Source organism: Haliaeetus albicilla, chromosome 10 (genome assembly GCF_947461875.1).
Source record: "Haliaeetus albicilla chromosome 10, bHalAlb1.1, whole genome shotgun sequence".
In the NCBI taxonomy this organism is placed as follows: domain Eukaryota; kingdom Metazoa; phylum Chordata; class Aves; order Accipitriformes; family Accipitridae; genus Haliaeetus; species Haliaeetus albicilla.
This window is the reverse complement of record NC_091492.1, coordinates 36515959-36529076: the sequence shown is the minus strand read 5'-3', so window position 1 is coordinate 36529076 and position 13118 is coordinate 36515959. Positions and strand designations below refer to the sequence as shown.

Genomic DNA, 13118 nt, shown 5'->3' with positions numbered 1-13118 from the left:
AAATATCTCAAAAACAAATTTTCAAACTCTTATTCTCTTATAAATTTGCTATAAATTCCATATATTGTGAATTTAGCTGTAACTTACCTGACATGCAGAAATTCTTTAAGAGCAGGACTTTGATCTTCTCAGTCTGGAACTGGACAATATCAGCTTTAAGTTGGGATAGAACAAAGCTGTAATTGATGATTGGCCAGGTCTCTTTGCCAAGCTGCTCATTTTGATCATTCATAGCAAGAGACCCTTATTTTGTAAAAATCCTTTTGTTGGTGAAGACAGCAGACAGGTTCTGTTCTGTCCTCAGAGAGAGTGGCACAGTGCCAGCATCAGCAGCCAGCAATCCAAAGTGTTGTGTTTAATCACAAGATTAATTTTTCCTTTTATTGGCTTTTCCTTTCAGTATCACCAAGCATGACATGTTGTAAAACAGTAACACTAGTTGAACAAGGGTTGGCTAGCATCTCTAAGCCCCCTGGCTATGTTGATAGCAAAATGAACATTTGGCTTGATGTTCAGCCAATAGAGACTCCCAGGAAACCAAACTGGGAAAACACACTTGTCAATGAATCGGCCATGTGCCTGGTGAAGAATTAGGGAGGAAGAAGCAAGATGCACCTGGGTGTAAGAGCTATACTGGGGGTCACATTCTTTTTTTCCTTACACATTTCAAGCATCTGCAGTTTCAATAGTATGTCAAATACCGGAGTTTTCAAGCTATAGATCCAATCCATTAATGGTCTGTGGTTACATTAGGATGTATTTATTTTAGCCTTAGACTGGTGATATGCAAGTTAGCTTCTAGATCACATTAAAGATTTGTACTCATCCTACTGAACATAATGACGCAAGAGGTTGTGCCTTGCGTTGAATCATATAGGAAAAAATGACTTTTTTTTCAGAGGGATGATGCTAGATTCAAAACTTTTTTATCCTCGGAGTCTTCAGCAGTGACTGTGTGAGCATCCCTAGTGTGCTATGCCATCATGCAGAAATCTGGTCATAGGTAGGAATGCTTGTGGTGGAGAAAAAGGCAGGCTTAGTCTGTCTGCTCCTATATCTGCAACCAACCATGTTCATTCATCTTCATTCAAGGGTCTTGGAGTGGAAAGTTTAGCAGAGTTTGGTGTGAATGCAAGAATGGGTAACTCTCTGCTTGGCAAAGCAGGATATGTGAGCTTCCAGAACCCTGCATTTTGAGGGTTATTAAATATTTTAAAACTTAAATCAATATACTCCCGTCTTTCTACAGTCTATATTGTAACCTATGAGTATTATGCTCCTAATGGTCTGTGCTGCCAAGGACAGATGATAGAACGTTACTGTATATACAGGAAGATAAGTATACCTTCAAGATAGTGTCCCTTTAAATTAAGATTTCTGTTTGTGGATTTGGCTCATTTTACTGATATCTTTAGCATAAAGGCACGGATTTGCATGTACCATTTTCAGCCAAAGTTGCATTTTATTAGCTTTTCACAATCAATAGGTAGGGCAAATAATAATCAGTTAATCTACTGTATGAATAATATAGCTGCTAAAAGATCAAGGACCATTGCATGGTACAGTCAGATGCTGGTGTTAGTTTGTCAAGGCTGGGTTCCCTTGAAAGCAAAGGTTTCAGGTTGCTGCCTTGACTTGCGGTTGTTCTTAATGCCCATTTTACAGGAGCTGCTTCTGTCAATTCTTTCTTCTGCTAGGGATCCTTCTGCAATAAAACTGTTCTATGATTGATAATCTTGTGAAAAGATTTCAGTAACTCAAAGTAAAAATCCACAAATGGATCTCGTGTGCTGTGGTGTCCCTAATGAATGCCACTTTTTCAAATAGACACCATGTGGCAGCTCTCAAAGAAGTGGCTAATTTTTTGTTTCAAGGATTAAACTTTTAAGCCCCCATTTCCAACCTCATGCTTGCTCTCTCAAGGAGCTAAGGCTTGAGGGTGGGGGGATTAGGTATGGTTATGCATTTATGTAGATATGAAGTATTGACTGGAAATTGCAGGAGGAGACTGCAACCAAACAGCTGTCTTTGCAAATTTAGTATTTATTGCAGAGTTAAACAAAATGCCTTATTGTTTAGAGCATTATTTGCCTTGGGCATTGGCTTAGACAGTCGCGTTGGCTGAAAAGAATTTCCTAACTCTGTTTTCCACACAACAGAAGATTAAGTAGATAACAGCAACAATTGGCTGTTTTGATCTGGCCTTGACATATGTTCCAAGCATCTACTTCACAATCCAACTAAATTATTTTTCTCTTTCATGGCTGTAGCGCTTTACTCCTACTTTACCATTGCTGCCACTTATGCTCCATCAGGGGCTTCTTTCTGAGCTTCCTTTCTGGTCAAAAGTGAAAAATTTTAAAAGATTCCTGCTGCATAGCACGCAAATTCTTTATGCACAGGGAGTGTTCCTGAACATTAATAGTATACAAAGTCTTTTGGAGTTACAGAAAAGGTCCATTGAAGGAAACAAGTTCAAAGCAAAAGTTAGAGGAATTGCATGAGGAAGCTTTAGTATTCTTGGTAGACAAGAGCGCCAAAAAGTTGTGATGCTACATGGTGATGGTAATGAAAGTTGGAGACAACGAACTACAGAATATTCTGTGGAGAGCTTTCCCCTGAAATTTCACTGGCTGTTCTCATGCACCATCCCACCATCTGCTGGAAAAAGGCTTCTGATCAGCTATATAAGTGGGTCACATAAGTTTCGTGCATCTTGCCAGGCCCCCAGGCAGCTCTAATCAAACCTTTTTCAAAATGCTTGCTTGGTTTCTGAACAGAATTTATCAGCTGGCATGGAGCAGGGATTTAACTAGTTCAGTCCTTGATGCAATTGGATGTTGTAGGAAAAGCTGTAAAAGTCCTGCTTTCCTTTCCATGTGCTGCTCTGTAGAAGGGGCCATTTGGTACAGCAAGATGTTGGTGATAGTGTTGCTGGCCATCCTCTCTAGAAAGCAAAGATGTGAGGCTGCTCTCTTCCCTTTTGACCAGGGTGGAGGCTGCCTCCAGCTGGTGCTCAATTCCAGCTGAGCTGGCAAGTAGTTTTTTGATTCCCTGCACTTAGTACTACAATCCTGTTCATGTCAGATCTTTGTTCAGAAGGAAGGAATGCACTAATACGCAGGAAACACTGTCCTCCTCTGTGCTTAGGTAGAAGTGTTGGTCTATTAGGCTATTTTATATCATCAATTAATTTCAAAGTCCACATTGTAAGTGTTGTGATTTGGCTTAAATGTAAATATGGAATGGACCTGGAGCCTGACACAGCGGAGTTGCAGCTATTGGTTGCAAAAGCTTTGAAGGGCCAAAGTTCGCAGCCACAGTAAGACAGAGCATAACTGGGAGTATCTGGAGGCTGAGCACAAATCTTCGCTTGAACCATTTTCTTCTCACACAGCTGTGATGGTAGGAGATGAGGTCACACTAAATGATTATAACACCGACAGCACTGTGTTTCTTTATGCTTATTTAGTTCCTGTGTAGGGAGTATCTCAGTGGTCTGCAAACACTGCAGGCACAACCGCTTTTATTGTTTCAAACAACAGTGTTTCAACACACAGACCACATGGTGACCAAGAATTATGGTAGATTATGAAGAATCTGCCACAGTGTGGAAGGTGCTGAGCAGCTAACTGGTAGAGTTGCTTCAGTTATTGAACTTAAAATACTTAAGTGAACTGGCTAAATAGGCTTCTGCATCTGCATTGCAGATTTGCACTGATCTAGTAGATCAATGTTAGGCTTGGCTATGCTAATGCAATTTTTCTACCAGACTGCAGTTAATTACCCAATACTGGCTGGCAGCATCCACCTGTAAGGTTGTATCCACTCTGCAGAAAGGGCATGCTTAAGGAGCAAAACATTTCAAGGTGACTCTCACAGTCTAGCCTCCACTCGTGAGTGGTATGATAGAGGAAGTTCCTATAGCACTGGAGACAACTTAGCAACAACTGACTGACTAAAGTGTGACAGTATGGAAGCTGAAAATTGAGGGGAAGGTAAAGTAACACATTATTATGGTGCTGTATGGTTGCCTTTCACTGAATATACAGAAAATGCCATCATAAAAGACAAATGTAAAACATGCCTTTCCTATTTACTAGAAAAAGAACTTTGTGCCTACTGAAAAATCTAGAAATTTCCAAAATTCAGAAGTTGCTAGAGAAATAATGAGCAAATGAATGTGTCCTTTCTGCAAACTCTTTTTGATCCAGAGGATGCAGTTCTTATTTTGCTTGTTTGCCTTTGCTAATTTCTGTGGAGTCACGCAGCAGTTAGACTAGTTGTCAAGCCAAACACAACCATTTGTAATATTGTATGCACACAAAGCAAGGTGTGGTGTTAGAAGTAACTTTCAACACAAAAGCAAATGACAAACAATGGATTTCATTCATAGAAAAAAATGTTGTGTTGGTTTGTTCAGCCAACAACTTTACTAGTTAAAAAAAAAACAATGCCTGAACAAACCATGTCCTTTTCAATAGAGGTTATCCAACAAATCTTTCACATTTTTATCAGTCTGCAAATCAACTCGACATAGTCATTGATTCCTAAAATTTTTAGATCAGGTGGTAACTGCTGGACTCAAACTCATTTAGGACCCACTAGCACAGCCACATGGGATTGGCACTTTCACCATTTGACATGGCTCTGTGAGGCAGCTGCAGATCATTTACTCTGTCTCCTGAGTCACAGTTTAGGAACCCTTAATCCAAAACAAATGCTGTAAAGCGTCCCCTGTGGACCTGGCGAAGTCATCCAAGCTGAAGATGGATGGGAAATTACAACAATTTGCAAGAGAGATGTTCCAGAGAGGTTGTGCTTTTTGTGATTTGTACTCCTAACTCGGGGAGAGGGAGCTAGAGATTTAACTCTCTTGCAAACAGCTCAGAGCCTGTGCCCAGAGTTTTGCTGGAGTTTCCTGAACTCGGTGTGGTATCTGTGCATCATGGGGTGGTGGAAAAACAAGTCACGCATTCTCTAGCCTGTCACCACGGGCTTTCTTCCTGTTTGAAGGGAGCCGAGCACTTTTAAGTTCTTTTCTTTGTTGCTGGCTGTGCTGTCATAAATGAGCAACACAAGATTATACATAATTTGAACAATTCAAAGCGTGTTTGTGAAGGCGAGCGTTTGGAGTCCAGTTGAACATGTAGGAAACAAAATCCTGATAGAAAGTGAATCTGTTTCTCCTTGCCTGCTCCTCCCCTCTGCTGCCCAGGCAGCCTTTCTGCCAGAAGCGCACACCCAGATTGAGTTTTAAGAAGGGCACAGCTTTGTTGAAATGGTTTAACTACACAGATACTGTGCTGTGCCTCACCCCGTAGGGAGGGCTGGTATGGAGGCTCTGGTGGGAGCACACTCTCAGGACAGACTCTTTGCTTTTTCTAGGTCTGTTAGGATGTTCTGGATTCACTTTAACCCCTTCCTTGCTTGCTGGCACAAATTGTGAATAATTTAAAACATTTCCAGTTCAAGGCTGGGTTCTGCTGCCTTGGCATCTGTTACTATTCAGAATGAGGATACTTGCGTTTTCTTGCTGGCTGTGTTCACTGTATCTTTAGTGTAACCATATCATCCTCTCTAGCCTTTTTTTCCCCCAACATTCACAAAAAGTCCCTGGGAAACTAAAGCCATGGTTATGTGAATTCAAGATAAGCAAGGAATACAAAAGGAGCTGCTGCGTATCAATTACTAAAGACACAAGGCAGATGCATTTTCTCATCTCGCACAGTTAAGACAACTAACATGGAGCTTTTGCTTCTCTTTTTAATAACCGTTTGAAGGAGGGCTATTTTTTTGTATAGCTTGTGCAAGCACAGCATTTTGCAATTAATAAATACTAACTAGTCTTAAGTATTTATTAATTCAGCAAAGATGCTTGCTTTTGTTTGTGGCTGGAAGGGATTCATTCAAACCACAACCTCCAGATGTCCCAGGGACTGGGGTTTGTGTTGAGCTGTCAAGGAGTGGGATAAGAGAGAATATGATGCTTTAGAATGTCAATACAGAGTTAAAGTGCCTGTATGGCAGTGATCTATTTTGAGGGAAAAGGCAGGATCCAGTCTTTCGTTTAATTAGAAAAAATCAAATCAAAGCACCATGAAAAGCAAACAGGTTTGTTAACTTGTCAATTACTTGATTGATCTGGTATTGTAAAAAAAATAAAACCCTGCTGATACCTATGTTTAATGTTGAACAGCAAATGTTGAAGAGCTGAAAAAATGAGTGTGTCACTCATGCCTGAGGAACAAACCATGTAAAAGGCTGTTTTCCTAACTGGAGTGTATGGAAACAGGCCTGCAAGCATGTCAGAAAATTAGGTATAAACAACTTAAGTGAGAAGCTTTGGGGACACTGCTGTGATAGAAGATGAGGAAGAGGATGGGCCCTGCTCCACATCTGCATCTCCATGCCTGACCTGCAGCAGTGTAAATCTCTTGATTTAAGGACTTAAGGACTGTTGCTGATAATCACTGATTTCAGCCATTCTTTCAGTAAATCTCTGTCTATCCCTAGTTGGTGAACTTCTCTTGAGACTGGCTATAACACTTTCCAATTAATTTTTATTGACATATATTAGTATTCTTTTAAAAGGAAACCTTCCCAGCACTGCTGAGGGGGGGCAGTTAACCTTAAAGGTGAGGTGCTCCCCGTGTAAAAAAATTTCTGAATTGTGGAATATAGGCAAACTGGTGAAAAAAATAACCCTTGACCAGGTCACTTACCCTAACTACTTGACTATTCTTCTTCACGTAAATAAAAAAGAGCCTTTTTTTAGTCCAGTGGGTGAGTGAAAAAATGTTTTTTGTAGGATTCAGATGTGCATCCTGGAATCAAGACATGAAAAAGGGACTTTTTTGGCTCTGAAAAAAAAAAAAAATTGCTTTTCATATTCACCAAAGGGTACTTCAGGGATTTAACTTCCCAGAACATGGTTCATTTTTACTATGTTGTTGCCCTTTGGAGTCAGGTACAGTGTACTACATTTTGAGAAGTTATGAGTTTCTTTCGAAGTTTTCTTCAGAATATGAATTGTAGCTCTTGCTTGGATTTTCCAGTAGTCATGTTAAAAAAAAAAAAGTCCCAACCAAAAATTTTGATAGTGACATATGAGACCAGGAAGATTGGAGCTCTTGGTGTTATGTAACAAATTTATAAAACAGCTTCAGAAAAGGACTGTAGTGACTGGGATACTCTGATTTTATAAATTTATTTCCCCCCCCTCAAATCAAAGGAGATGAAAGTGCAGTTCTAACTGTGCAAGCTTTGCTTATGTCTCTGTGGCTGTTCTCCTGTGATGTGCAGCTCCACACTTGCATTCCACACTACCATTATGGTAGAGTCTGCTGTTGAAGTGGAGCGTAAAGGAAAGTAAGGTATCCCAGAGTTTGAGACGTTTTCTAGTATAAGCCAAAACTCGTTTGCTTGTGGCATATGATTTTCAGGAAATATTTGAGGGAGAAAGGATAGGAGGGTTAAGGTGTTTATTCAGAAAAACTGAACAGCAAATTGTTTTCATTACACTGTGAAAACTGTTCAGCAAGAAGTAAACATTCATATTTTTCTGAAAAGCAGCATGATGGTCCCTACTCTTTAAATTAAATCAAGGGAAAAAAAAACATGAATTATGAACTTCAGCAAAGTTCAGGAGCAACTGGGTATTTAAAAAGTACGCATACTAATGCTAACTATTGCTATTGGAAGCAATGGTCGAACTCCACAGACAAAACATCCCATAGTTCAGATCTGTATCCAAACCTCTTGCTTGAAAGTTTGGCCTGGAAATTTCTCAACAGTTAAATCATAAGATTCTTGATGCTTCTCATTTTGGTCCCAGCTGGGAATCTGGAAAGTGTAATGCTTAAGCTGAATATTCGCTTTGATTCTTGGAAATGGGAACAAGTTTCATCAGGAAACTGTTTCTTTTTTATTTTTATTTTTTTTCCCCCTGAATTGGTTTGCCTATTGCATATCGTTAGCAGATGGTGACACATATGCCATTTCCATAGTCTTCTATTTTGGTACAGGAGCTGCTAATTGTCCCATTTTGACTCTGGAGTGTATTAAGATTTGTTAATGCATCTCAGGTAGTTGTAATCCTGGCTTATGTTCCTGAATTATGTTAACAGAGTTGGAAGTTTTTAGTTCATCAGGCCCAGGGTATAATTGTACCTCTTCTGATAACTTTGTGGTTCTTCCAAAAAAACATCCCCCAAAATCACGAAACCCACAGGCTTTTAGTGAATACTGAGGTATTAGTAGGGAAAAGAGCTACCCTACGTCCACTGCAGTATGTGAGCAAGCTACTCTTCTGTCTTTAAAAATGATGGGGTTTGGGGTAGAGCAAATAATACACAAGTAAAGCAACGACACTTCCCCTGCCATCATGGCTGCTGGTGAGATCCCTGCTTTGTTGCACTTTAGAGTGGAATCGGCAAGAAACAAATCTATATACCAGGCTGAATCCCATTTCCCTGTCTCTGTAATTAAGATGCTATCGTCTCTTAGGATGTTTTCTAAGCAAAGTAATTTTGTTTTCTGTCAACCTGAATTGAGTACCTGTGCACCAAAACAAATATTGGAAGACTCCCTTTATATTTTGTCCAAGCTGACAGAAACATTTAGACCTAAGATGGCAATGCTATGTTTCATCATTTAAATAAAAAAAGACTGTTAATGTGACAGTCACTGCAGATTGTTTTAGGTTTTTATTGCTCCCCAAAAGCATTTTTGTTTTTGCTAGGTCCTGTAATAAGATTTTACCTGCAGGAAAAGCTGGCTCCAGAAGCCTGCCCTAATCCTGTTAGATGGCAAGCAGAGATGTTGCAGTCGTTGATGTGCAGGCAGGGGAGTTTTGGGACTTGGGCTTGGTTTGTGCTGTTAAAATTGGAAATGCTTAATCTAAGCCAAGGGGTCACAGTCATTTAATAGTTTGAGAAGGCTGTGGCTGTGCTTCTACCTTAGTGGCTCTTTTTGGTATTTGTTGAGAGAATGCATGGGAACAGCTGTGAATTTCCTGCATGTGTCACCTTTGCTTCTGAGTGTGGGACATCTACCTGCAGATCTGCCCATGGCTGCAAAACTTGTGGAGGTACTTCACTTGAGAATGCCCTTGCATTGCCACGCACCCAAATTAAACCAGCAATAGCACCATGTTCCTCTGCTGCATGAGGACATGTATGTTGCTGCTCAGTCATCTAATTTAGCAACAGAGCAATGGGAGGGAGAAAAGAGGAAACAGAGCCTGAAAGTTATTCAGTGATTTCTCTGGGAGACTCAAGGAAAGGAGAATAGCTCCATAGAAGGAAAAAGAAGACAGATTTCTAGTAGAGATGTTCAGAAGAAGGCTGTTCTGACCCTGCTGCTGCCTGGGGGTGTCACTTCCCAAAACTAGAAAGGGGAATTAAGATGATGATGTTACTGGGGAAGGGTGGGGATAATGAGAACAAGCTGAAGTTTGATGCGTTTCTTCATTTGATGAATGCAAATGGAGGAATACATTTAGTTTTATAACATTTCCACCGGGCTAAGCAGTGTCATTTTGTTTTATTATTGTTATTGCACCCTTGGTTTTGTTTTGAACTGCATACATTTCTTGTTTGCAATATAATCTTACACGTTTGCTTGCTGGCTTGTGTGTCCCACTACCCTCTGCTGGAAGAAATGAGGATTTTTCAGCTGTGTCCTTGTGCCCTGAAACAGTCCCAGTCCTCCAGCAGAAACGGGCTGTGAACTGGTTCGGGAGGACCCCAATTCTGCCCTGCTGTTGCTGGCATCCATCCTGCAGAGAAAAGACCTGGTGTATAAACTGTTGCTTGGTTTCAGAACAGTGCATGGCCGGGCAAGGTGGTATGCATGGGGTCTGTGATAGCAGGGTGCTGAACTGGATGACCTGTCCTATTCTGTTTTGTTACCTTGGCCATAGTTGCCAGGTCTGTTCCAGTTTATGATTAAAGGTGTTGCTAAAACAGTCTGACTCACTGATGTCCTGTCTCGAGAGGTGGCTGGTACCAGCTGGTGGCTTGAGAAGGGGTAGAACGTCCCAAGGCAGGTGGCCACAGGTGCCTGTTCTTCCCAAATGCAGTTTGTTTTATAGGTTGAAACATGAAAGTTTCTTGCATTTTTCTTTTTTTAAATATCAGCTAAAGTAATTTTGATCCCCCCCCCGCTTAAAATCTTAATATATTAGGGCCCCCTTATACCAGCTATGCAAATGTTCTTCTTCAGTGCAGTGAGAATAAGGTATATAAATGTCATGCTCCCAGTTCACATTTCCATAAAACCCTTTTGGGAGGATATTCCAGAGGGAAATTAAAGATGGGATTCTAGAGAGGCTTTTGTTTTATTATTATATAGTTGCTCCAGTACTTGATATATGAGAATGTTTACACTTTCTGCCCTATCTTCTGCATCTATTTGCAATAGAGGTTCCTCTATCTCTTTGTTTTGTTCATCTCTTCTGTAAAATATAAAGTCCCTAATCTTTCTGGTTCACACAGGGAAACCTTGCAATAACTGCAGTAATTTTGCTGCATATGTGTCTAGAAACCTTCAAACAAGAGAGTTCCGATTAGGACTGGCTTCCTTTCCCTGCATAAGCAAGCTATTGCATAGATAAAAGAACTTGCGTAGCAGCTCTGAAGTGTGTTATTCAGGCCATGGACAGGTATTGTTTCCAGATTTCAAAGGCAAATACATGATCCAGGCAAGTCTGCAAGAACCTCTGGTCTTAATTAGCTGTAAATTTCCTGAACAGCTCTCTCAAGTCATGGAAGAAATTTAACTGCTATTACCAGCCTCACCAGATCTTCCTTCCCCTCCTTTGTACAATTCTCTCTAGCTGCCCCAGCACTGCAAAGAGCAGCTGGCAGATTTGTCAGAGCCGGCTGGATATCAGGGTGCATGCCCTCCCCAAACACCTGAATTTTGGCAGCAATGTCAGACCTTGCCTGCAGCTGGGTGGTCCTTCATGTCCTTCCAGCTCAGGCCATGCAAAATCCCTGACAGGGCTGGCTGGCATCTCACTGGTGGTTCATGAAGCAAGTGGCATGCGTGGTAGAGCGAGAAGGTCCTCCAGTAAGATATTCCGTACTAGTATCCACTACCCCAAGCAGCCCCGGCAGCCTTTTTCAATGCAGAGTTTTAACAAGGCAGCTTGTGCTCTGTTGCAGACCTGACACCCAGGCTGTCCAGGATTAAGCTCAGACATGGGCCGTCTCTGCTGGTGTCCTCTGCTTTTCTTCTTTTTCCCTGCATCTTGGAAAGCACATTAAGTCACCCCATTGTCCGCTAATCCAGTGAGGGCATAATCACAGAGTTCAGAGCTCATATTGAATGTTTCTTATGCATATTGGCTCATTGTTAATTTAAGTGGCACACACCTTAATCTAATAGATGCTGTCTTTTAGTTAAGTAATTTCTCCAGTAGCTGTAAAGGGATGGTATCTTGTGAAATTTAATTTCTTTCTACTGAGCTCATGGGGAAAAAGAGTATCTAAAAAGTCAAATTAACTTTTCAACATGGGTAATACAGACTGTATCTTTTCACTGATGCTACCATCCCCCTCCTTATCTCATAACATTTCTTTACCTGTTTCTCTCTCTCATCACGGCATACTTGTAATGACCTACCTTGCTTCCACTACACCACTATCCCATGAATTCAAACACTGAACGTGTACTATATGTGTTCTGCCGGTATGTGGCTGGGGAATACAGTGAGCAAAGTCTATACAATTCCTTCTGTTCCAGTAGCTGGGATCACCTCAAGTGTGTCTGAGTTAGGCTGCCGATAATTTGAACTTACTTTAAAACGCAACTCTGTAGGAGCAGTCCACCTCACCTTTCTGCATTGCTGGTGGATTCATGCATGTATTGACAAGGATGAGCACAATAGGGAAACCACTGGAGAAGAGCCTTCAGTCAGGGAGGAGCTATCCTGTGCGTTTTTTCCATCAGAGGGGCATGGGATGTGGCAAGTGCAATTCCATCTATCCAACAAAAACTTGGGTTACGGATTGCTGAGAGGTCTGGAAGATCATGAGGGTCACTAGTGGTATAAAACTCAAATAACTGTGTTCTTCATTACTCAAGGAAATAGGACTCTGGTGGACTCAAGATGAGGGGCTGTCTCTTTTTAGCACTGCTATAGCAGATGTGGCATTCATTTAATAATTCTGATGTTTACAAATTAGAAGCACAAGTTTGCATTCTACATGGCATCATTGAAAATGCTCAGAAAAACTCAGCTTGTGTAGCATGTGCATCCCTTTCAGACACTGCGAAGTATCTTTTGACCTCCCTGGACGCTGTGCTGGGCAGCTGGACTATGATTGTTGCTGGAAGTGGTACACATAGGAGCATAGACTGAGGGCAGTGCAGCCACATGCATTGGTAACTTGGCTGTGTTATGAGTTACTGGTTCATACAGCATCTTTTGGAGGTAACTCCCCGATTTCCCATTTAGCAAGGTTTCTGCAGCTTGATAATTCCCGTATGTGAATTTTGGAATGGGCTGGAAGTCATTCAGCTGCTGCAGTACACAGATGCTGGTGGCCGGCCATATCCAGACAGAACTGCAAAGGAATGTTACTGGGCAGCAGTTCCTTCTTTTTCTAACCAAATGGATTTAAAACTTTTAGTGTGACAGGGCAACTAGTGTCTCTCCTGCTGTGGTTATTTTGCAGTGACTTCTTACTGTCCTCCTCTTCTGTTGTGAACCAAAGACCACCCATACACTCAGCTCTCTTATTAGCTGCTGGAAAAAGTGGGGTTCGATTCCAGCTGCTCGGCATGGTACTGATACAAGGTTGGTGCATGTTTGAGAAGCCCTGGATCACACTTGTCCTTGCCACTTCCAGCTTGTGTGACATTTTAGGCTTTGCAAAGTCCAGGGCTGGGAAAGCAAACCCGGGAGCTTCACATAAGGGGGTTTGTCTCTTGATCTGTGGGATCGCTCTGTAACTTGCACTCAGAGTCTGCTCTGATTTGCCCATGCACTGACAATTGGCTCCTTTTCATGAGGCACCAAAGGGTTTACTGCTGCTCAGGGTGACTCTGCTTGCAGCCCATTAGATGCTTGAAGTGCTGTGAAGACCTACTGTCTCACTTTGATGTGA

At 41.4% G+C, this 13118-nt stretch overlaps 1 protein-coding gene across 6 annotated transcripts in view; it reads left to right on the top strand.

The window, feature by feature from the left end:
- ZDHHC8 (zinc finger DHHC-type palmitoyltransferase 8) overlaps positions 1–13118 on the top strand; it is a 130048-nt gene that overhangs the window by 80010 nt on the left and 36920 nt on the right. The gene's annotated exons all lie outside the window — the stretch shown is intronic.